We start from the raw sequence: 24,559 nt of genomic DNA on the forward strand, positions 1-24,559 counted from the left end.
GTTGCACTCCAGTTCCGGCACCACGAGCCCCTGGGCCAGCTGGGCGTGGTAGAGGCCTCTGCGGTCCAGGTCCCCAGGGGCCAGCCAAGGGCCCACCCTGCCAGCTGGCCTTTCTGGGTAGAGCAGGACCCCAGAGGCAGATGCTTTCCTGCACAGGTGCATTGAACTCTGACAAATGCACCAAATGTAACAACTTCCATCACTTACCCATCCCCCCAAGTTCCATTGTGCCCCTTCTCCATCAATCCCCTTTCTCTTTCACTTTTTAGAAGGAAAAAACTGAGTTTTCCAACACGATTGTATCACTCTATCTTCCCACCAGCAATGCATGAGTTCAAATTGCCCCAAATTCTCACCAATGGTATCTCTCACCAGTCTTCCATTCTCCTGTAGGTAGTGATATCTCATCACAGCTGTAATGTTCATTTCCCTAATGGCTGATGATCTGAGTGTTGTACTTGTTGGGCATTGCGTATCTTTTGTGAATAGTCTTTTAAACTAATTTGCATGTTTCCAATAGGTTGTTGTCTTATTACTAACTTGGAATATTTCTTTGAATATTCTGAATGCAAGTCCTTTGTCAGATACGTGCATTGTGAGTATTTTCTCCCAGATTGTGACTTGCCTTTAGTTACCTTAATGCTTTCTTTCAAAGTAGGATACATTTGGAAAAATCAGATTTATCAATTTTTCTTTTATGTTTCATGCTTTTTGTGTCATATTTTTGAAAATTCTTGTTTGCCCCAAGGTCGTAAAGATTTTCTGTACATTTTCTTCTTTTTTACCATTAGGTTTGAAACTCATTTTGAGTTCATCTTTGTGTCTTATGTGAGGTAGTGGTTTGTTTTCCTTTCCTTTTTTTAAAGTTGGTTATGAATATCCAATTTTTATAACACAAACTTTTGAAAAGGCTTTCTTTCGCTATTGAACTACATCAGCAGGCTTACCAAAATGACATTTGTGTGAGTGTATGTGTATATTCTCTATTGATATGCCATTGACAATATTTGTATTTTTATGCAAATCCTAAACTTTGTTGATTACTGTAGCTTATTCTAAGTTTTCTGATCAGGGAGGATCTTCCAAATTCATTTCTCATTTTTCAAAATTCTTGTGTTAATTTTCATTTCCATCTAAATTTTCAAAATTGTTTTGTTCATTGCATTTCCATATAAATTTTTAAATCAGTTTTACAATTTTTAAAGAAAGTCATCTGAGATGTTGATTGGGATTTCACTGAACAATTTTGTGAGATTTCATACCATAACGATATTAAGTCATCAGATCTTTGAATACGGAATATCTCTTTCTTTCTTTAATTTCTTTCAGCAGTGTTTTGTAATTTTTAGTGCCCAAGACTTGAAGGTATTTTCACATTTATCATTAAGTATTTCATGCTTTTGTATGTTACTGCAAATGTTATGCTATTCTTAATTTCAAATTCTAATTGTTCACTGTATTAAAGATATAGGTAGTATCCTGATTTTGCCAAACTCCTTTATTAATAAGTATTTTAGATACCTTGTGATTTTCTAGCCATACTATTAAATCACCCATGGTTAGTTTTTTCCCCTCTTTCACGTCTGTGTGACTTTACTGATTGACTCATTTGTTCACTGCCTTACTGCATGGACTAGGTAGGACCACCAGAGCAATTCTGAATAGGCAGGAGTAGACATTCTTCTTTTATTCCCTAACTTTGGGGAAAAGGGTTCATTCTTTCATCACTAATTATGATGTTGGTTGTAGGATTCTGTAGAAGGTCTTCATCAAGTTGAGGAAGTTTTATTCTATTCCTGTTTTCCAGAGATGTTCATACGGTTTTTCCAGGTTCTTCTGATAACGTGGTAATTTGCACTACATGATTTTTGAGTGTGAAACCAAGCTTGCATTCCTAGGCTATACCCCACTTGGTCCTGCTGAATTATCCCTTTTATATATTGCTGTATTATATTTGCTAATAGATTGATAAAGAGTTGTCCAGACCTCTTCATGAAGGGTACAGCTGGTGGTCTACTTCTACTGTCTGCGTGCATTTTAAATATGAGCTGAGCTGGCCTCAGAAATAAGTTTGGAAGTGTTCCCTTCTCTTCCATTTTCTGAAAAAGTTTGGGTATGGCTGGTATGATTTCTTCTTTGAAGACTTCATATAATTTACCTGTGAAGCTCTCTGGGCTTGCATTTGTATGTGTGAGAAGACTTTAAAGACAAATTCAACTACTGTAATTATTATAGGGGTATGCAAATGTTGTATTTTTGTCCTGAGTTTTGACATCTTTTAAAAGAATGTTTCCACTTTAAGTTGTCAAACTTATTGGCACCATGTTTATGCTAGTCCATTTTATTCTCGTAATGCTATACCATCTGTAGTGATGGCCCTCTCTCATTCCTGATATTGTTAACTTCTGTTCTTTCTTTTTTCTTGATCACTGTGGCTATAGGTTAATCAATTTTATTCATATTTACAAAGAACAAGCTTTTAGTTTCACGGATTTTTCTCTATAGTATTCTATTTTCAATTTCACTGGTTTCTACCCTTTATCATTTCCATCTTCTGCTTAATTTGTTTCAAATTGGTCTTCTCTTCACTTTCTTAAGGCAGAAACACAGAATGCTGATTTGCTATCATTCTTCTTTCCTAACATTAGCATTTATGCTATGAATTTCTCTGTAAGAATTCTTTTAACTGCCTCCCAGAAATTTTGATGCATTGTGTTTCAATTTTTATTCAGATTAAAAATATTTTTCTAATTTCCCATGTGGTTTCTTTTCCCCCCAGGGATTATTTAGAGATATGTTTTAAAATTTTTAAATACTTGACAAATCTCATGTTGCCTTTCTCTATCTCATTTCTGTTTTAAATCCTTCGTGATCTGAAAAGAGACTCCATGCTGTTTCAATATATATAAATTACTGAAGCTTGTTTTTTGGCTCAACATATGATCTAAGTAAGTGAATGTTAAGATTGCCCTTGAGAAGATACGCATTATTCAGTTGTTGGATAGAATGGTTTATAATGGTCAACTAGTTTCAAGGTGACTGACAGTGTGGTTTAAATTTTCTCTGTCTCTATTATGGTAGATTTGTCTATTTCCCCTTTCAGATTTGTTTTTTGTTTGTTTGTTTTTTAAGGCTTTATTTTGTTTTTGATGCTGTGTTACTAGATGCATACACATGTGGGAAGTTAGGTATTATCCCTAGGAATAAATGTTGTTCTGGAATCTCCTTTGTTTAATATTTATATAAGCACTCCTAATTTCTTTTTTTTTTAGTGTTTGCATAGTACATAATTTTCCATTAAAAATTTTTAATCTACTCATGTCATTATATTAAAAGTGAGATTCTTGAAAATAGTACATAGTTGGTCTTTAAAAAAAAATCCAGTCTAACAATATCAGTTTTTTTAATTGCAATGTTTCCACCATCTATATTTAATATATTTATTGATTGGCTTTGGTTTAAATCTTGAATTTTGCTATGTCTTCTCTTTGGCTCATTTGCTCTTTTTATGTTTTCCTTTTCCCCTCCCTTTTGGATGAACAGTGTATTTTAAAAAATTCAGTTTTATCTTCACTATCAGCTTATTAGCTTTATCTTTTTTTGTTTTGTTTTGTTTTGTTTGTTTTTGATTTAGAGATTGCTATAGGGCTTATAATTTTAATTTATCCCAATTTAATGTCAAATAATATTGTATCACTTCAAGTACATGTGAAAATTCACAAGAATGTATTTGTTTCTTTCATTTCATTATTTGTGCTATTTTTCATATATTTTACTTCAACATATATTATAAATCCCCTGATACATTGATATTATTTTTGCTTTAAGAAGTCAGTTGCCTTTTAAAGTAACTGAACTTTTAAAAATGAGAAAAAAATGACCTTTATATTTACTCATACATTTACCATTTCCTGTCATTTTTTCAGTTGGATAATGCTTTTTTAAAATTAGTTTATTAAAGTATATCACTCATACATAAACAATAAGTGTATAATAATAGTTGTGAACTTACAAAACATGCATATATATCATACAGGACTCTCATAACTCACCCTACCACCAATACCTTGCTTTATTATTAAACCTTTTGAACTAATGACTAAGAGGGTTGTCAAAATATTACTACTAACCAAAGTATTTTCCCCCAACCAACCTATTATTATTATCTTTATATCGTTTACATATGAACACACATAAACAATAAGTATATAGTAAAAGTTGTGAACCTTAAAAGCAAACATGCTTAACACCATAGAGGGGGTCCATACATCAACCTTCCACCAACACCTTGCATTATCATGAGACGTTTGTTACAAATTATGAAAGAAGATTGTCAAAATTGTACTAATAATTGTAGTCCTTATCTTACATTTGGTGTGTTTTTCCCCCAACCCACCCTATTATAATTTTTAAAATATATTTTTTATGACAGAAGTGGTAAACTCATAAAATAATCATGCATGTGTGCAGAATTCTCAAACAACACCTTTTATCAACACACCACACTGTGGTGGAAGATTTGCTACAGATGAGATAATATCATGATTGTTTCCATGTCCATAGTGTATATTTGACTCTCATTTTGCACACTGCCTCATTATCAACACAGTACATCTTTTGCATAGATGCAAGAATATATTATTACTGCTAACCACAGTCCATAGGTGACTCAAGCTGTATTTTTTTCCATGCTTCTCCACTTTTCCAACACCCTGCAGTAGTGATGAACATTTGCTCTAGTTCACAAAGGACACTCTTGCATCTCTACCATCAACCACAATTCTCAATCACCTCTTGGTTTACTGTGCTTTTCAGTTCCTAGATTATTCTCTAGCATTCTGTCAATTGGCATTTTCATTCTTAGACTACCATTTTCAGCCACATCCCCATTTATAAACTAGCTGTTATTCACTGTGTTAGCATCCACTCTATACATTTCCACACTGACAGCAAAGCTAATTAAAACTTCTACATACATTAAATATCAGTATTCCATCTTAGTCCTCCTCTTATCTCCTTTAAGAATCCACCACCTACCACCAGGTCTTGAAGATATTTTCCTACAATTTCTTCTAAAAGTTTTATGTTTCTTGCTTTTATTTTAGTCTTTTGATCCACTTCGAGTTAATTTTTGGATAAAGTGTGAGATAGGGGTCCTCTTTCCTTCTTTTAGTTATGGATATCCAGTTCTTTCAGCACCATTTTGTGAATAGACCGTTCTGCCCAAGCTGTGTGGGTTTGACAGGCTAGTCAAAAATCACTTGACCATACATGTGAGGGTCTGTTCCTGAACCAAAAATTTGGTTCCATTGGTCTATGTGTCTGTCTTTATGCCAGGACCATGTAGTTTTTAACACTATAACTAGGTGTATTAGTCAGCCAAAGGAATGCTGATGCAAAATACCAGAAATTGATTGGTTTTTATAAAGGGTATTTATTTGGGGTAGGAGCTTACAAATACCAGGCCATAAAGCATAAGTTACTTCCCTCACTTAAGTCTATTTGGAGCAAGATGGCTGCTGATGTCTGGGAAGGTTCAGGCTTCCTGGGTTCCTCTGGGCTCAGCTCCTCTGTTTTTTCCACAAGGTCAGTTTTAGACTATGAGGCTCTCTAGGCTTTGCCTCTCTCCACAAGGTCAGCTATAGACTATCAGGTGAACTGCTCTGTCTCTTTCCCCAGAGCTCCAGCTTAAGACTTCAACATCAAACTCCAACCTCAAAACTTCAACATTAAGAACCCTCAACTCTGTCCTTTGCCATGCCTTTTATCTGTGAGTCCCCATCCACCAAGAGGTAGGGACTCAACACCCTAATGATGTGGCTCAATCAAAGCCCTAATCATAACTCAATCACGCCCAGTAATAGACCAGATTACAAATATAATCCAAAATCTATTTTTGGAATTCATAGCTGTATCAAACCACTACACTAGGTAATATGATTTAAAGTCTGGAGATTAGGGTTTGGTTTTCCTTTTTATGATGTTTCTGGCTATTCAGGACCCTTTACCTTTCCAAATAAATTTGATGATCATGTTTTCAAAATTTTTTTTTAAATGCTGGTAGAATTTTTATTGGGATTGCATTGAATCTGTGTATTAATCTGAGTAGAATTGACATCTTAATGATATTTAGTCTTCCAACCCATGAGCATGGAATGTTCTTCCAGTTTTAGACCTTTTTGATTTCTTTTAACATTGAGTTGCAGTTTTCTGAATACAAGTGCTTTACAATGTTAGTTAATTTTATTCCTGACTATTTGAGCCTTATCTGTCATAGTTTATTTTCACCACTCTTTTGACACTTCGTCTCTTTTATTGATATACTCTGCATTTCTAGACTCTCCTCCAGGCCTCTCTCTCCTGTCTTTCCTTTTCAGGCTCTAGCGCACCCTTTAGGATTTCCTGAAAATCTGGTCTCTTGCTTAGAAATTCTCTCAGTTTCTGTTTATCTGTGAATATTCTAATCTCACCCTCATTTTTGAAAGACAATCTTGCTGGTTATAAGATTATTGGCTAGAAGTTTTTCTCTTGTAGTATCTTAAATATATAAGACCACTGTCATCTTGCCTCCATGGTTTCTGGAGAGAAATCAGCACTTACTCTCACTGGGTAACCTTATATGTTATGCATTGCTTTTCTCTTGCTGTTCTCAGAATTCTTTCTTTGTCTTTGGCATTTGAAATCCTGGTGAGTATGTGTCTCACCATTGGTCTATTCAGATTTTTTTGGATTGGAGTATGTTGTGCTTCTTAGAATGGACATCTATGTCCTTCAACAGGGTTGGGAAATTTTCAACCATTATTTCTTCAAATATTCCTTCTGCCCCTTTTCCCTTCTCTTCTCCTTCTGGGACACCCATGACACATACGGTTGCACATATTTTGCTGTCATTTATTTCCCTGAGACCTTGTTCAGTTTTTTCCATTCTTTTCTTCATCTGTTCTTTTGTATGTTCACGTTCAGAGGCCATGTCTTTAAGCTCATCAATCCTTTCCTCTGCCTCCTCAAATCTGCTATTACATGATTCCAATGTTTTTTTAATTTCATTGATTGCACCTTTCACTCCCATAAGATCTGCTGTTTTTCTAGGTATGCTTTCAAATTCTTCTTTCTGCTCATCCAGTGTCTTAATAGTCTTAATCTCTTTAGCCATCTCATTGAATTTATTAAGGAGATATCTTTGAACATCTATGATTAGTTGTCTCAACTCCTTTATGTCATCTGAAGGCTTATCTGGTTCCTTTAACTGGGCCATATCTTCCTGTTTCTTGGTGTGGATTGTAATTTATTGTTGGTGTCTTAACATCTGGATTACTAGAGTATTTATTTTGGGCACAGTTTTTCTCTTTAGGGCTTCCTGCCCTTTCTTCCTTGCTGATTGTACCAAGGTTGAAATTGGTGCTATAAGCTGTGGAGGCTCAAGCTGCCCTCATTGTGCTAGGGACTGATGGAGCTTCTCCCAACTTTCTCCTTTGCCAGGGGTAGGGACAGAGTCACAGCTGTGTGGAATAATCCAAGTTGTGCAAACCTAGACTGTAGTTGCTCAGACAGACTGATGAAGCTTCACACCCTTTTCTCCCCTGCCTGGGGCAGGGATGGAGCTGCAGGTGTGGGGAGCAATCTTTGCAGTGAAGGTCTAAGATGACTGCAATTGCCCTGGAAGACTTCTGGTTTTCAGTCTGTGCCAGCCAAAGATATCTGCAGTTACCTGGATAGGCTGGTGCAGGGCCTGCCAGGCTCCTCCCTGCCAGAGGCAGGGCTGAAGGCTAGTCTAGGGCTGCAGGCTGAACAGGTGAAAGAAACTGTTTCCTACTGTCCCTGTGATTTTCAGTCAGACCGGCTTCCCCTCAGTCTGGGGGCAGACTCAAAATGGCAGCCACTGTCCTATCATTTTTATTCTTTTTAAATTTTATTTTTAAAGACGTTTTGGGTTACATAAAGAGTTACATTGCAGTTATAGGGAATTCCCATATACCTTACCCCTCCCCTTCACACACTTTCGTCATTAACAACATCTTCCATTAGGGTGGTACATTTGTTACAATCGATGAACACATATTGAAGCAGTGCTACTAACAATGGTCTATAGTTTACATTGTGGTTTGCACTTTTTTATAGGTTTTGACAAATGTATAAATGGCCTGTATCCAACCTTGTGATGACATGCAGAACAATTCCAATGTCCCAAAAATGTTCCATGTTACACCTGTTCTTCCTTCTCCCTCCCCTCAGAATAATTTCTTCGATTACTACTGTTATAATACTACTTTAGTCCATAATTGCATTATGTTTGTTATTCGGAGATGGTGATGCTTACTCTGCTTCCAATTGAGACGGGGCTTAGATCCCATGAGGTAGATGGGCAGAACTGTCTTGCCTGCAGTTTTGGATATTCTCTTTTTTGGGAGGGTTGTCCATCATCATCCTTTTGTTATTTGTCCTGGGTAAGTCTGATGATCTGGGGAATAGGTTTTGGCAGCAACTCTGCTGAGATTTAGGGCCCAACCAGCATACGAACATCTGGAAGATTTAAGTCACTGGGACACATATTTAATGGGTATAGTGCTAATTATAGGTTCAAATGAAAAGGGCATAAGAACCATGTGTAGGAAAATTATAAATAAGTCTAACTCCAATACTTCAGGAGGATAGGTTATCATCTATTCCAAGGTAAGGTCCACTGACAAGGTGCCAAATTGTCTGCCCTGTTTATAGAGTCTAGGTGTCTCTAGAGCCCTCAGGACCCCCCTTGCCTGAGGCACTATTTACTGTGGTAATCAGTGAGATCCTCCTGAGATGTGCATAAGCATAATCTCTGGAAGGACTTTCTGACTCACTTTGAAATCACTTAGCCATAAAAACTCATTTGTTTTTAATATTTCCCCATTTTGGTCGAGGTCTATTTCCAAATGCATTGCCAGTTGGCATGTGGTTATAATCCCTTGGTGCCAGGGAGGCGCATCCCCGGGAATCATGTCCCACACCAGGGGAAGGGTAGTAAGTTTATATACTGAGTTTGGCTTACAGAGAGGCCACATTTGAGCAACAAGGAGGTAACTCTTAGGCAATATAAAATACTAAGCTAAGGTACAATTTCACAGAAACAATTCATAAGAACAAGCATCTTTGAGGTAGATCCTTTTGCCTAAAGGTCATCCTTTAGCTCAGTTCTTAGTCCCCTGCATTCAGTGGGGCTAGTGGAAAGAGAAATGACTCCCAGTCCTGTGGAACCACTGGTAATTGTTCATCTTACAGCTCCCTGGGAATTTTCCTTTCTCAACCTATGCATGGGCAGGTATGTATCATTCAAACACTTTAAATGAACCTCTATACAGATTTTCAGAACTCAGACACTGTGTAGCTCCTTCCCCTGCCCCACAAACTCTAGCCACCACAATCTTCTCAAACTCTAATATTTGCACAATTTGGCAAGCATGGTAGGCTCTCTTTGGGTTTTAGCCTTTCTGCCTCATAGTCCAGAAATTGCCTCTGGGCACAAATCTGGGAATATGTCTCATCCCATTTATTTTTCTTCTCTCCAGTATCACAATTCCATGCTGCCTGTTTCCCAGTGCCTGGAGATTTCATTTTCCATCTTTTGTCTAATGTTTAATTTGTTTACTATACAAGGGTAATTCTGGGTCTTGTTCCTCCTTATGTCCTAAATGTGAATTACCAACCTATTTATTTTTTATTAATTTCATTTTAAAAATTCCAAAATTAACAACATTCTACACCCATCATGCAACATTTTTTCCCAAACTAGAGAAACCCCTTCATATTCTTCATCCTCCTGTTCTCTTCCTCCTCTTTGATTTCTCCCCTCTTCTTTTCCTCCTTCCCCCCTCCCTCACCTCTTATCACTATCATTACTGATATTGTTACAAGCAATAACTAGCATTTTTCCAGGTACTAACTCAAGCACTCTACCTGCATTTTAAAATTTAATTCTCATAACAACTCTGTAAGTAGGTCAGCTCTGCTGATGTGTGCAATTACACCTCTCACCATCTCCATCCTTCAATCCAACACTGTAATCACACTAAACCAACTGCTAGTCTTCTAAGCACAGGGAGGATTCCCACCTCTGAGACTTTTCACATGCTCATTTCTCTAGTCACAGAATCATTTCCAAACTTCTTCATCAGGCTAATCCTGGCTCAGGATTCTGCTTTGTTCTCACATCCTCTGAGAACTCTTTATGATGTTCTCCATTCTTGCCCCTCCCACCCCCACTTTGCCAGGTTGGGTTAGGGACCTGCTGCTGTTGTGCTCTTCCTGCCACCTGCACCACCTCTCTCATCCTTCTTCACTTTCTCCTTCATAGAACGCTGAAGTGTGAGATCCTTCGGGACCTCAGTTCACCGTTGTGTCTCAGTGCTCAGCACACACAAAGTGGAGGCCAGCCGAATGCCTGGCATCCGGAAGAGTGGATAGACGATTGAATGTGTCTTTCTCACTCTTAGTGCTATCCGCATGAAGCCAGGGGTCAACCCTAGTCATTAACGTGGCCTGAAAAATGAGAATCTGCTGCCATCACTGCCCTTGATCTTCAGGACAGTTTTCCTTTGTTCCATTATAAATAATCTTTGTTTTCCATCAGTGCTTCCTTAATTGAATCCATGAGAATTGGTAACAACAAAATCGAACTGAGCAGTCTAATCCACTTTTGTTCTATATTTTTGTAAAACAAGAGGAACAGAGCTACACAAGGGACTCTGAATCACAGCATCAACTCAAAAATCTTAAGTATTAATCAATGTATGAAAATGTCTTTTTCCCTACATTTTTGGAAATATATATTTGCATGTATGGATGGATCCATGCACTGTTCAGGAGCGTGGTAAGTGATGGAAATCCAGTGCCTCCCAGGTCACACAGAGCAGCCCCCATTTGATAGAGCATTGAGCTGAGACCTTATCCAGGTAAAGGTTATGACATTATCTGGAGTCAGATGAAGAGCTCCTGTCAAGCCAGGCTCAGAAACCATGGCCCCAGAGCTCCCCTACCATAAGCAGCCTTCTCATTTGTGCCCTAATTTGTGCTATCATTTTATCTGATGTATGCATACATTTTGATACCTACCTATCAATTATTCATTTATATGATAAAGGATCAGTATGATTTCTGTGCTACATACCAGGCACATACTCAGATAAATAAAGCACAGACACAACTATCTTTCATTAAGCATTGTTTTGAGCATTTATTTCAACTTGTTCATTAGGGTCAAAGTTGCTACACACCAAATAGAGCATATTAGAATCTATAAGAAAGCTGGCTCAAAATCAGTCTGAATTTTATCTACACTTCTTGGCTTCTGATTGATTTTTCTTTGAGCAAATGACGGACATGCATTCCAAAATTCATTTAAAATGGATGCTTGGTTTCTAGCATTTAGAAAAAGACAAAATCTATGAAACACCCTCTTGTACGCCTGACATGAATTTTCTTCAACTCATAAAGGTGTGATTATTTTCAAGTGCAGTTCTACTGTGGATATCCAAGAGCACACAGTGATAGAGCTCAGACTGGCCTCACAGAGGAATTATGAAAAGCTCCCCTGGTCACAGCAACTTCACACGGTTTATAGGGAGGCATTTTTTTTTTAACTTTGTATTTGATGAATTAACCTTTCTGTTTTGAAGCTGGGTGAAGTATTATATGTAACCCTAAATGAACAGAAATGTTTTATGACTGCACTCGCTGGAGCAGAGAGAAATAAAGTCATCTTGTGTTGTAGGACTTGCTCGTGCGACGTCTCCAAGGTGAGTGCCAGGGGAGCAGCCGCCAGCCAACTTCCACATCTTGGAATCAATGAGAATCTGCAAAATCATTTCCTATTTCACAACGGCTTTGCTCCACCTTTTAAATGAGAATCTGCTGGTGTCCACGAGACAGAAGTTAAAAAATCCCCATCTAATTCTAATGGGTGTCTCCCACAAAAATTCAAACTCTGTCTTCTTAAGATCACTTTGGTCTAGGGCCGCTGAGCCCATGGCACCTGGGTGGGTAACGCGGCTCTCGGCTCCGACCCAACTAGTGAATGCAGAGGAAGTTTTTCTACCCCCGGCACGATTCAAGGTGACGACACTCAGGTTATCATTTTACCTTCATAGGTAATGAATAGTATTAAGATGATGTCACTTTTGAGCATGAGCGAGATCTCCATTATCCTTTTCCCAGGGACCATTTCCCATTGGGTCTGACGTGGGTTTCTCCGTGGAAAGCTCCCCTGCTGCAGTAATGAGGGAAAACCTCGGGCTGTCTGGGTTCTGAGAAGGACTTTGCTGGGGACAAAGAGGAAGAGCTCCCCACCCAGAGGAGCAGACCTAGAAGCTGTGGAATCCTGCAGCTGTTGGAATTCCATACCAAGGGCTACCTGAGGATGTGGGGAGAGGAGAAGGGGGACGTCGTGGTCTCTGCCTCATTTAAACAGAGACGCTTATGGCCACATCAGATCATGGATCTATACACTTCCTATTTTGGGCTGATTAGCCAAACCACTCGCCCATCACTGAAATCTCAGGTAAGTCCGATGCCTAGTCTCAGGAGGGAGTGGGCTAGCAGGGGCAGGAAGAGAACGAAATTCAGGGGCAGAACTTAAACAAAGCACTGTCTTCACATCTGTGGAAATCAGAGAGTTGGATGTGTCCCGTGGGGATCTAAGGATGGTGCTGGGCGTCTAAGCACGTCAGGGGAAGAGGTGAAGGGCAGGTGAGTTCCAGAGGCCCCACCTCGTCCCCAGGATCACTTGTTACCTGGAGGCAGCCGAGGACCCTCCTGACCACACGGGGCTTGTCCCCAAAGATTGGTCAGAGCTTATGCAGATGCCCAAGTACCTTCCAACGGGGCCACACGACGGATGGGTGAGTGGCTTCTACTGAAACCAAAAGAAGACACGGTGGGCAGGGCTTTCACACGCAAGCTTTCTCCAGGCCTGTGGGAGTGATGGCGAGGAACTGCCGGCTGTCTTCACAGCAGAGTAGCGTGAGAAAGGACGTCAAAGTTTGCTTAGCTCTGTGATTATCTGCAGCCACGTAGTAACACACTTGCGTGTTAGTGCCCATGGTGAGATGGCGCCATTGAACTTAAACGCACTTATAGGCACAGATAAGCAGGTTTCCACAACATTGTCCCCGAGAAATGTCTTTCTTTTTCTGGTTTGAGGAAGACACATCAGTCCAAAATGACCTCGACTGGTGCTGTTCTAGAAACTTCCTCCAGCCAGTGGGCACCATTGGTAGCCAGGGGAGGCAGAAACACTCATTCTACATTTTGTCATGATTTCTGGGGCATCGACCTCTTAACAGCATTTAAAGTGAGAGGCAATGGAAAAATAACCTAATGTAATGAAGAGGGGGATCTGGCTGGGAACAATATTTCCAGTAAAGGGTTATACAAAGGGCCTTTTCTCAAATAACCCGGATGTTAGGGCGATGCACACTGAAAACCTGACGTAGGTGATTCCAAGAGTGGTGACAGGTACGCTGATGTCAAGGATGCATGTCAAGGAAAGAAGGTGAATTCAACAATTCCACGAAGTTAAAATATGTTTGTCCAGTATTATTTTTCTATATGAGACTCAAAAGATACATGTGAAACTAAATAAATTACAGATGAAGTTATTTGATCCATCCCTCTTAAATTTTATATATTTTAGTTAAATTTTGAGAAACATACTATAATTGGAACAATGCGGCTTGTTCTCTAATTTCTGGGTTTGCTGACCACATGGGATTATGGGAAACCGCCTCCGCAGACGCCTTCTCGGCTGGAGACACCATTGCTGCCCCGGGCCGACGTATGGGGTGCTGACTGCTCGCGGCTGAGCGTCCTCCGGGCCTGTCCCTGGCTGAGGGGAGTCACCTCTCACGTGCTGGGGCAGCTGGCATCCCATGTTCCACAGACACAGCCCACTGCCCCCACCAGGAAACCCGAGAGCACCCGCCTTCCAGAGCCCCCCCGGCACGCCCGGAGCTCCGCTGGGAGTCAGCCCCAGGGCGCCCCCTCCCTTTGCTTGTTTCTCCCCTCGCTCTCTCACAGAGGCTGTTCTTAAGACCCCTCCCCAGTAAGGCTCCATCTTAGAGTCTGTTTCTAGAAAACCCCAGACAACGTGTAAGGAGCTTTTGTTCACAGAGCTCGATGTGCCCCACGGGTGTGGCGGACAAGCATTTGCGCGCCGTCGCCAAGGCGAGCGGCAGGGCAAGATTCAAAGCCCCCCCCCAAGGCAGAGATTGCGAGCATGTATCGGTGGTCTCGCTTTAGGTTATGGGTAGGTTTTCTTTAATTTGCCTGATCTTTTAAAAAGTCTGAATTAGTTGCCAACATTTAATATCAGGAGATGACACAGTAAGCCTGGGACAACTGACTTCTCTTAAAACTCTGCAGACGTGGCGGCACAAGGCACGGATTCTACAAGGCTGCAAGCAGCTGTGGGCAAATACCACCCCTGTGAGATGGGGCCCATGCTGTTCTGTGAGCCTCAGTCTCCAGCACTCCCTATTACTCACACCAGCAGCCTTTACTCAGCTGTGGTACTGGCCTGGCCCCTGCAGGAATCTGAATTTGTGACTCCAGGCCTTCTTCATGAATTCTGTTTGTACTAGAAGAAACTACATTTCTCAAGAGCAAAGAATTCTGATCTTCTTCCAGCATTTTTGACCTTCGGAACCTTTACTATTAACCTGTCAATGAATTAATTAATCTAATGCATTAATTTAATGGGTGATCCAGATATATGTCCTCTCGGTGTGAATGTCTCCATACCCAGGGGCCTGTGGAATTTATTTATTGTTTTCATTAATTTGTTTTTATTCTCTTACAAAAAAAGTGGGGCTACAGGTACAGAATCAAGTTAACTCACTGTTCTGTTCACTTCAAATGATCGCCATTTGTCTATGCAAGGTCCTCTCTTGCTTGGTTTATTTTGTCAGTTTTATTTCCTTCCCTAGACCCACTGCCCTTGGTCCCCGATGACCACTCCAGCACGTCTGCTGCGTGTCGCTCGATAACGTGCATGCATCCTTGAGACTGCGACGTGTGTGTGCATGCGCAGGTTGTGGCTTTCCTCTCCATAACTGGTTTATGTTCTTACTAGTTTCTAACATTTTCCACTCAACCGCATGTTTCTGAGATGTATCTAGGACATGTTTGTCACTTAGGGAAATTATTTCTTTGGCGTGCAAGTGCACTTGAACCTGAAGAAAAGCTCTAATTCTGTAAACTCCACCATGGGGAAGTGGCCCCTGACCCCCGGGTAAACGAGATTAGGGGCAGCCCAGGTCAGGAACTTCAGGCCCTAGAGCAGGCCTGGACCCTCGCGCTCCTTCCACCCAGGGCCCAGCTGGTCCCGGGATCAGCTGGAAAAACCCCCCTTCCTGCCCTCAGCGAGGGTCCTTGGTTCTGAGTACCGCGTTGCAGGATGCTTTGGTATTATTTTTCGCTATTTGCCATCAACCAAGGACAGATTTTACTCCCTTTGTGATAAGAACAGCCTTCAAGGCCCAACTCTAAATTCACACCCTCCAAATACCCAGATGCCCATTTTACATGGAGCGCTGAGGACCCTGGGCCCCCCCACCCCTCCCCCACTCCACGCCCCTCCTGCCCAGGACCACCTCTAGGCCGGAAGCCCTCCAGGGCCGAGCTCTGCGCTAGGTACATTCTCATCTCCAAGCCGCAGCCACAGCCTGGCCCGGGGCTTCCCAGAAGATAATCAGGGAAAACGTACCGGGGACACAGGTCATTTTCTTCTGATGGGAACTGAGCTGAACTGGCTTTCCCTCCGCAAATTTGCCTCATCTTCCTCCCAAGTGTGGTTCTTCTGTGTGGTAGATGTGAAAGATAGATGTGAAAGAGAGCGCACCCTGACAAACACATTGCTTGGGAAATGTGTCTGATCAACGGAAAAAATAAAGGCTCACAGCATATAAATAAATCTGAAATAAATGTTGTAGTGACTTTTATCCTCTCTGTAATGGGATTACCAAGGAAAGATAAAATAAACCCACGGGGACACTCTGAAAATAGCAGCATAACTCAACCCCTGTGTCCTGAAATCAGTTTGACTTAAAATTGAAAGGAACTCTTCTGTCTGTTGCTAAGGATATAAAAGTAGGACAAGCTATAGGAGATCAATTTTAAATCATCTGAGGCTACAGGAAGGATTTTTCCCGAGGCTATTTTTTTTTAAATAGGGTAATGTGTGTTATAGCCTTGTTCTTTTAATAAAGAAATCATGCATTATGCAATCGTAAACATTTAAACTAATTGTGAGCAATAGAAGTTAATTCTTTTAAGAATATAGAATTGAGTTATGACTTTCTTTTTATGGATATGATGCCTTTACTAAAATAAAACAATGAGAGTTATGTCTTATCCATTAGCTCACACTGTTGGAGGGAAACTAATTTCCTGTTTTTCTCTTTTTAGATAAGAGCACATTATTGAAATTTCTTTACGTGTAAAATATGAATTCTCTCTTAGTAGATGTGAGGTGTTTAACAATATGACATGCCATATATTCTCCACTCACCAAAATACGGGGAGCTAAGTACCAAAGTTCTACTCAGCACGGAGAAATCAAGAGAGACCTGAGCCACATCCATTGTTGAGGCTTCTAGATTAAATTACATGAATGCCAAAGCAGGATAACAAAAAGTAATGCATTGAAATGTTTATATTTTTATATAAATGTTTATATTTTTAAAAAAATAATTTATCTAACCATCACAAAATGTAGTATATTATTATAATGCGATTCACAAAATAAATCCAAACTGTGTGTGTGTGATGCATTTTCCCATGTGCGTCACTTGAGGCCCTTTGTGAATGGAGGCGGGTCTCCCTCCACTGCAGGTATACGCTCATTTGTACAACCGGGTCCTCTTTGTCCTCCACGCTTTTTTGGAAAGTTCTGGACTGATGATGTGGGATGGCCTGTGAGTTGGCCTCCAGGTCTAGACTGACCTTGTCTGGGTCTCTTCTGTATGGCCAAGGCTCTGGAAAAGATGGTGACTTGTCTGCGACCTCAAGGCAGGGGTGGCAGCTCTGTCCACCGAGTCTGCTTGCAGACATGGCACCTTTTGTGTGGGTCATGAAGGGCTTGCGGTATTCTTCAGGTCAATATTTTAACATCTGAGGATTTCACAAGAACGTCCAGACGTCTTTCGTCTCCCACAACCTCTGAAGTTCTGACAGGCCCAGCGTTTCTGTCTGGACAACAGTCACAGGACCAGGGCAGCTCCTTTTCCACTGGACATGTACTGAAAGTGTGATCTGCTGCATCCCACCCCCTCCCAGCGCTTTCTCCAGCTGAGGCCCATGTCACTGCAACATACTCCTGCCCTGTGGTTCGTCTCACAGGAAAGATCAAAGAGGTTCTATCCCGTGACCGCGTCTTTCTCAAGGAAGCAAAGCTGGTCAGCCCTGGGAGCTGCTCATTTCAAGACAAGTCGCCTTGGGTATTTGCGTTTGCCACCCTTTTCCCAAGAATACTGAAACATCCCTTTACTCTTCTACTGGCCAGAAGCTCCACCTAAGGATTCTCTTAGCCTGGGTCCAGAGATGCTAATTCTTCTTCCTCAATAGTCTTTGTTTTGTATTTCTCATGTAAATTTGCTGCCTGGATTCTAGTACCTTTAAGCATTCATAAGCTGGGGAATGGGAAAAGCTGGAGAGTATGAAATATATTTGTTTCTCCCATGAAATTTAACCGAGGCTTTGAGACCCATTACAAATATAGGTTCTCACATAGTGTAATATAATAATGATGATGATGATGATGATGATGATAATGATGATAATCAGCAGTTACTGATTCCCCACTGGAGGTCTTTGCTAGGACTCATTTAATTCCTCCAACAACCCTGAGAGGTTGTCTCATTTACAAATGTGGAACCGGAGACTTGGAAAGGTGTCCAAGATCACCTAACAAGTAGATGGCAGGGCTAGGACTCCAATCTTAATTTAAATTATTCTCTAGCTCTTTCCTCTTAGGACAGCATTTTTCAAACCAGTATTTGCATTTTCCAGAGGCTCTGAAATTTTCTGCAAGAGCATTTATATTATTTTCATTTCAATGAGCATCTTTATTCTGCCTTTTATTGGGGGCGTGTTGGGCTCAGGTGCAGAAACTTAACATAATAGACTTCTCATCTCACCATGCAGTCGCATCCCGGGCCTGCAGGAGGACCTGCTAGTAATCACTTTCATTTTCCCTCTTCTCCCCAGATTCCTTCTCCCAGGCCTTCACCAGCACAGGCATCTCTAGGACAGGGCATGTGTCCTTACAAACACGGGAGGATGTCTTAACTCACATAAATAAATTGGCCTCTCTAATTGGCATGGGTTCTTGTTTCTTATTCTTTAGCGTTGCTTTTAGTTTCAGCAAAGGTGTAGCTTTGCTCATGTGACAAAAGTAAACATAACAATGTACAACATTGCAAAAATGGACAACTCCTGCCTTGCCATTATTTTCTCCAAGAAATCTTCATCAACACTTACCTCTGATTCTTTTGGTCTGTACCTCCAGATATCTAGCAACATAGTTATATCTTTACTTTTGTGACATTTTAATTTTAAGCACAGTAAGTCCCAATATTGATGATACATATTAAGATTTTCACTTTTTCTCTCCCAACATCTGGGTGTACTTTCCATCCCTTACTCTCACAATATTTATAATATATATTTTATTAAATCCACTTTCTATTTTTATTGAAGAACATGCTGATCCACCTAGTTTGGATCTCCATTTCAATGTTATGTATTGCTCTTCTGTTTTCTAAGTTCCAGAATGATATTAAGAAAACTGAAGCTACTCTGATTCCATATTCTTTTTGATATGATAGAATTGTGGGCACCAGATTCAGAGTTATCAGAGAAGATCAAGATTTGCCGTTAATTAACAGGCAAGAGGGAGAAACAAGATAAGGGCCCCAGTGGCTCATTCCGTAACCTCAGTATCTCCAAATTACACATTTTTCCTTCCAACTCCGATATGTGGAGCTACCATAAAGACGTGTCAAGTTGCTTCTGACCTTACCCCATCTCTAGTTCCAGACTCAGCTTTCTCAGGTCTAAGTTAGCCCCATTTACCCAACTGCTTATCAAATTCCAGAACTTGGCTATTGCTGTCTGCATGCCCATTCTCTTTGCTCAGGCATTTGCGAATTTTTAAACACCTCCCTTACTGATATTTGGTGAATTTTCAGCAGGAACTGGGAATTCTCAATATTTGTTTTTGATACGTACCTGTGCTGCTGCATGCACATCATGCTTGTTACTTCTTGTTGCTGCATACTCAGCACAATAAGCATCCACGCCAGTTCACAGACCAGCTCCCTATGAAGGGGAAATTAGTGTGCTTCTATCTTCCCATCAGTACAAACAGTTCTGGGCAGATCATTCTTTGTCATGTTTACCTACGGCCAAGTGCAAGAAGGGCTCAGGGCTATAGACCACAAATGGGACTGGAAAAAGGGCATGCGTCTATTTCATTTTCCTAGTTAATGTCATTTCATGAATTCGCTCTCCAGAATGCCTGAAGCGGCTCTACCTGCCTCCAGCAGTGCAGACGGGTTCCCTTTTCTCTCCATCCTTACCCACTCCAGGTGGTAAGCCTAATCATTACCCACCTGATCAGTGTCTGCTTGAGATTCCTGGCTGCTAAAACAATCCCACACAAGGGGTTGCTTTAACAGCAGGAGCTGGCTGGCTCAGGGTTCGAGGCTGGAAGGCTCCTCCTGGGATGCGTGTCTGCTGGCGGGCAGGCAACACCTGGGGGTCCTCGGCTTTTCCTTCACATGGCGATGCTCCTGGCGGCGTCTTCTCCTTTCTCTTCCGGTTCCACTGACTCTGGCTTCCGTTTTTTTCCGTGACTTCTCTCTCCATCTAACTTCCACTTTGCTTTAAAGGTCTCCAGTAATGCGGACTCGAACCCACCCTGACTCAGTGGTCCACCCCAGCTGACATGACAGCTGGCAGGGGCCCTATTTACAGTGTGCCCACACCCACCACAAAGCGGACCGCGGCCAAGAGCACGCCCAGCCTGGGGTGCGCAGCTCCAGCCGCGTGGGTGCCGGAGCGCGTTTCACGCCTCATCTCCAGGCTCCATTTACTAGTCAGCTGAGCACATCCATCAGTTTGGGATATTCCTTCTGTCATTTGTACACTGCCTAGTGGTATTTTTTCCAACTTCTTTTCAGGTTTTCTATTTTTGCTTTCTTTAATTATCTTTTCCTTTGTCGATTTACAGGAGTTATTTAGATATCCTGGATCTAAATGCCAGGATATTCAGGATTCTCTGGGTGGCTATTTAAAGCGCCGTCTGACATTTCAGCGTTTCTTAGTGTGGACCCTACTGTGTTAGCGTCGTGGCTGCTGAGACCAGGACCGTCCTGAAGCGGTGCCGCAGCTTCGCCGCGCGCCTGCCTTCTCTAAGGGCGCGCGTTGAGGCAGAGGCTGGACGCCTCGCGTGGGAGCTCTGTCCTGGGCTGCACGGCAGCGACCTGGGCATCAGCTGCTCAGGGCGCTCCCTGCGGGGTGAAACTGTGAGAAGCAGGTTCAGGAGAGCGAGGGCTGAGGTGGGCGCTGGAGGTGGACAGGGGCCCTGACCTTGCAGCCTGAAAACCCACCAGCCCCAGGCACACCTGTGGAGCGGAACCAAGAAGCACAGAACTCCAGCCGACGGTAGTAAGGGGATAAATTGTTTGCAGTCAGGGGACATACATTTGTATAAAGATCCTGTAAGCAAAGTAACTTAGACAGTAAGATGGTACATAATGTAATGAAGGCAAGCATAAATGCCCGCCTTCAGCATCCCAGATACCATTTTTTCCTACTGAACTTTGACACTTTTATTGTGATTTCTCAGTTTCTGGAAAAAGAAAATGGCCATCTGTATTTATAATGTGAAGTTATTTGCATACATCATATTTTAAATTCTCTGTACGACTCACCCTTGGTAGAAATTAATTCTTAGCAGCTGTGCACGCAGTGCCTCAGGTACCTGACAGGTGGGCCCTTCTTAACGGTTAATGGAAAAAAAGAGTCTCATTTTCTAAAAGAAATGAAAGACCGTTAGAAAAACACTTCGTTTTAATGCTGAGCAGTCTTTTCCATAAATGTCATCTTTCTTTTTCTTTTCCCAATCACTGAACTAACTTCTATAATACAGAAGAGGAGAGAGGGGATGGCTGCTTTTCTCCAGGGCAATGGAAACTACACACCAACGCAAGATAAATGGACCCCGCGGCTCAGCTGCGGCGGGCCCGGGCACACACGCTGGCCCTGGCACATCATCTGTGCAGAAGATGAGGAGCGCTGGGAGGCTGAAAACGGAGACACATTTTGCCTTTCAAAGTGTGTTTGATTTTAACAGGAGCGCGATTGCAGTCTGCAGGTCAATAGAGAAGCGTGGTCTCCGCCGATCTATGTGTCCTCTAGCAGACTCGTCTTTGTGAATCTGATTATTTCAGAGGAAAACACTCCAGAAACCTAATTCATGTTAAATACTCGTAATTATAGATACTTTCTGCTGGCAGCAAAATATACTCCCGTTCTTGCGTCCCTCCAGGCACGGGCCGGGAGGATGCGACGCAGCTTTCACGGGCGAGGGCCCTGGCCAGCAGCACTTCAGAAGCACGTGCTTCAGGACTGATGAGATTTTATTTGACTCTCATTTCCCCTAATATTTATTCCAGAAAAGAATAGTCCATAACGCATAATTAAAAATTATTTAAGGAGTCATCCCAGGATACAGGGGAGTGGGTGGCAAGCATGTTTTCCTTTCCCCAATTTTTCTTACTTTTTCAGCCTTATAAGGGAAGATTCTGTGCACATAATTTTTTTTAAAGAGGCACCAGGGATTGAACCTGGGACCTCAGACCTGAGAGGCAGGTGCTCAACCACCGTGCATGCAATTTTAAGTGTGTGTGTGTGCGTGCACACAGATCAGCGTGCTGTATGACACGTGACCACGCCCGAGGTCCAGAAGAGGGCATGAGAATGCAGAGAGCTCCCCTCCACCCTTTCCCACCACTGCCATCGTTCTCCCCAAAGATGACCCTGACTCAAATGCACAGGTGCGTTTCGCCTGCTTCTCAGTGATGTGACTGTGGAAACATGAAAGAAGGTGTTACTTTTCCCGTGGCTTCCTTCACTGACGGTTTTATGTGGGGGAGAGTAGTGGGGTTGAAGGGGGCTTGTCCTCCCAATCCTCATGTATTTGGGGGTTCATTGTACTAGTCCCTCTAACTTGAATACATGTGACATTTCCATGGCAAAACGTTAACAAATGCTGCGTGGACCAAACAAAACACAGCCGCGCCTCCACCTGGAGCACAGGTGCCTTCCGAGGCTCTGGCCAGCGGCCTCTGGTCGAGAGCAAAACGAGAGGATGGGGGAGCCGGGGGCGCTGCGCGCACACGCAGGGGCAGGAGAGTGGTTTCTGGAGGCTTCCGCTAGGGCAGGGTGCCTGGGGAGGCCACGTGCGACGAGGGCTCTGACTGAAGGGCTGGGCGACACCCGCTCCCGTGACCACCGGCCACGCGGCCTTGGCTCTGGGCCAGGCTGCCCTGCAGCGAGCTCGGAGGTGGTCCAGGCTCCCCACTAAAGCTCTCAGGGCTTCCGACTCCGCCGGCCGCTGCACAGCAAATGAGCCCGTGACCCGCAGCGACAAGGGCTGCCCTGGGCTGAGCGCCGCAGGCTCCGGGCCTCGCAGCAGCCGGGGGGCTGGGGTCCCGCACAGCAATGCAGGAGACAGCCCAGGCCCGCCCGCACCCATCCTGCACCCGACTTCCCTGGGATTGCAGGGACTACGGGGAACTTGGTCACTCCAGCGGGTGCCAATCTGTGACCCGGGGCCCCCGAGTGTGCAAGACTCGCTTTCCCACTCGGCAGAGTTGGGGGGACAAACTCACCCCCTCTTCGGGTCCCCAGGGGTGGGCTGCCCGTCGGAGACTGGCAGGCTGTGTCTGCTGTCGGCAGTGCTGGGGGATCTGGGGACCCACAAAAGACAGGGCACGCGCCCAGGCCTGGATTTATCGGGGCTCACACATCTTCGGGGAACTGACTGTTTTGTCACCTCTCCTACACCGGCGAGACAGGTGTCGGCACCTGGGCTTATTTTTAGGTCCTGCAGGAGCTGACCTGTGCAGTGTGTTTATCTACATGCACGAGCGCCGCTCGATCTGATCGCGAAGACTGGTGGCCTGGGAAAAGGGTGATTGATGGCGACGTGAAAACTAATAGGGGCACGTCCATTGCTTGCGCTGCTCTCCTAACGCCCCGTCTGAAAAGGAGCCACTCACACGCGCTGCCTTCTAAACGGATGACTTCATATTCCTTTGAACGGCAATGGCTTTCATCTTTTGAGTTTAGGTGAAAGAATAACAGGACGTAAAGTGTCAAATGAGGACTCAGTAGATCCCATTAAATAGAACTGGTGCAGGTGAATCATTGACTTCTTCCAGAACAGAGAGGAAAAATCAGAAAGAGCTCTGCACCACACACAAGGATATTGTTCAGATCATTATTCATATTTATTCACTTCTCTCTTCCTTTCCTGGATGACTCCTGGCAAGCTTTTATTCCCAGTAAACTGTCCCTGGAGTAAGTTGCTGCACAAAAGGAAGGGAGGGGTAACTGCACGTGGCCTTCGCTGGCAGGGGGCTGAACCCCAAGCTGCCCTTCTCCTGCAGGCCCACACGGCCTGCTGTCCCCACTCCTGCCCATTAACGGGGTTCCGTCTTGGGTGGAAAAAAGCAAAGATGCATCAAGATGCAGCTTTACCCGTGTCATAATATACCTCCCGTGAAGTAACGTCACCGCTGGCCGCTGTCTTCCAAGGCATCCACTTCGAGTCACTGAAGTAGGACACACAGTGTTGCTTTCACTTACTGGAATTATTTCTTTAATTTATATGAGCATTATAGTTTTTGTAAAACTACAGAAGAGTCCAGAATACGCAAAACAAATACAGGGTCAGGGGCATTATCTTTGTTTCAAAAATGTTCTGCGATTCAGCAATATTCACGGGTCCAGCCCAGCAACGGCTAATAAACAGTTCCAATTTGCTTCTTCCTGGTTGGTGATGAGTTTGAGCACGTTCATGATTACCAGGCACCTGCATTCCTCCTGCTGTAAACTGCTTCTACGTGGTTCTTGCCCTAACAGCCTTCAAACAGTAAACCAGCGTCATCCAGGGGCACGCAGGAGCAGCTGGCAGAGCCTCACGCTGTAAAGCAGGTTGGGACGGCCCTGCCGAGGGTGAGCCCTGGGGAGCCCTTTCTCAGGGATGGTTGAGGAGCACAAACGGGGCGTTGGCGCCTTCGAGCACAGGCACCTGTCCCGCTCCTCGGCCAGCTCCCACCGCGCCCACGGCCCCACCAGAGCACCCTCTCCCCGCATATTCCAACCCCACCTGGCTGCAAGGGCGAGCAGCACCCCGGCTTCTCCCGAGAACATTCCTCCTGATTTCTACGCCTGCCCTCTGAACGCTGGGGGCATTTCCTCCTTCCGCCGCAGTGAAGGGGACACAGGACGTGAGGGTGGA

This window comes from Dasypus novemcinctus, chromosome 19, assembly GCF_030445035.2.
Source record: "Dasypus novemcinctus isolate mDasNov1 chromosome 19, mDasNov1.1.hap2, whole genome shotgun sequence".
Taxonomy (NCBI): Eukaryota; Metazoa; Chordata; class Mammalia; order Cingulata; family Dasypodidae; genus Dasypus; species Dasypus novemcinctus.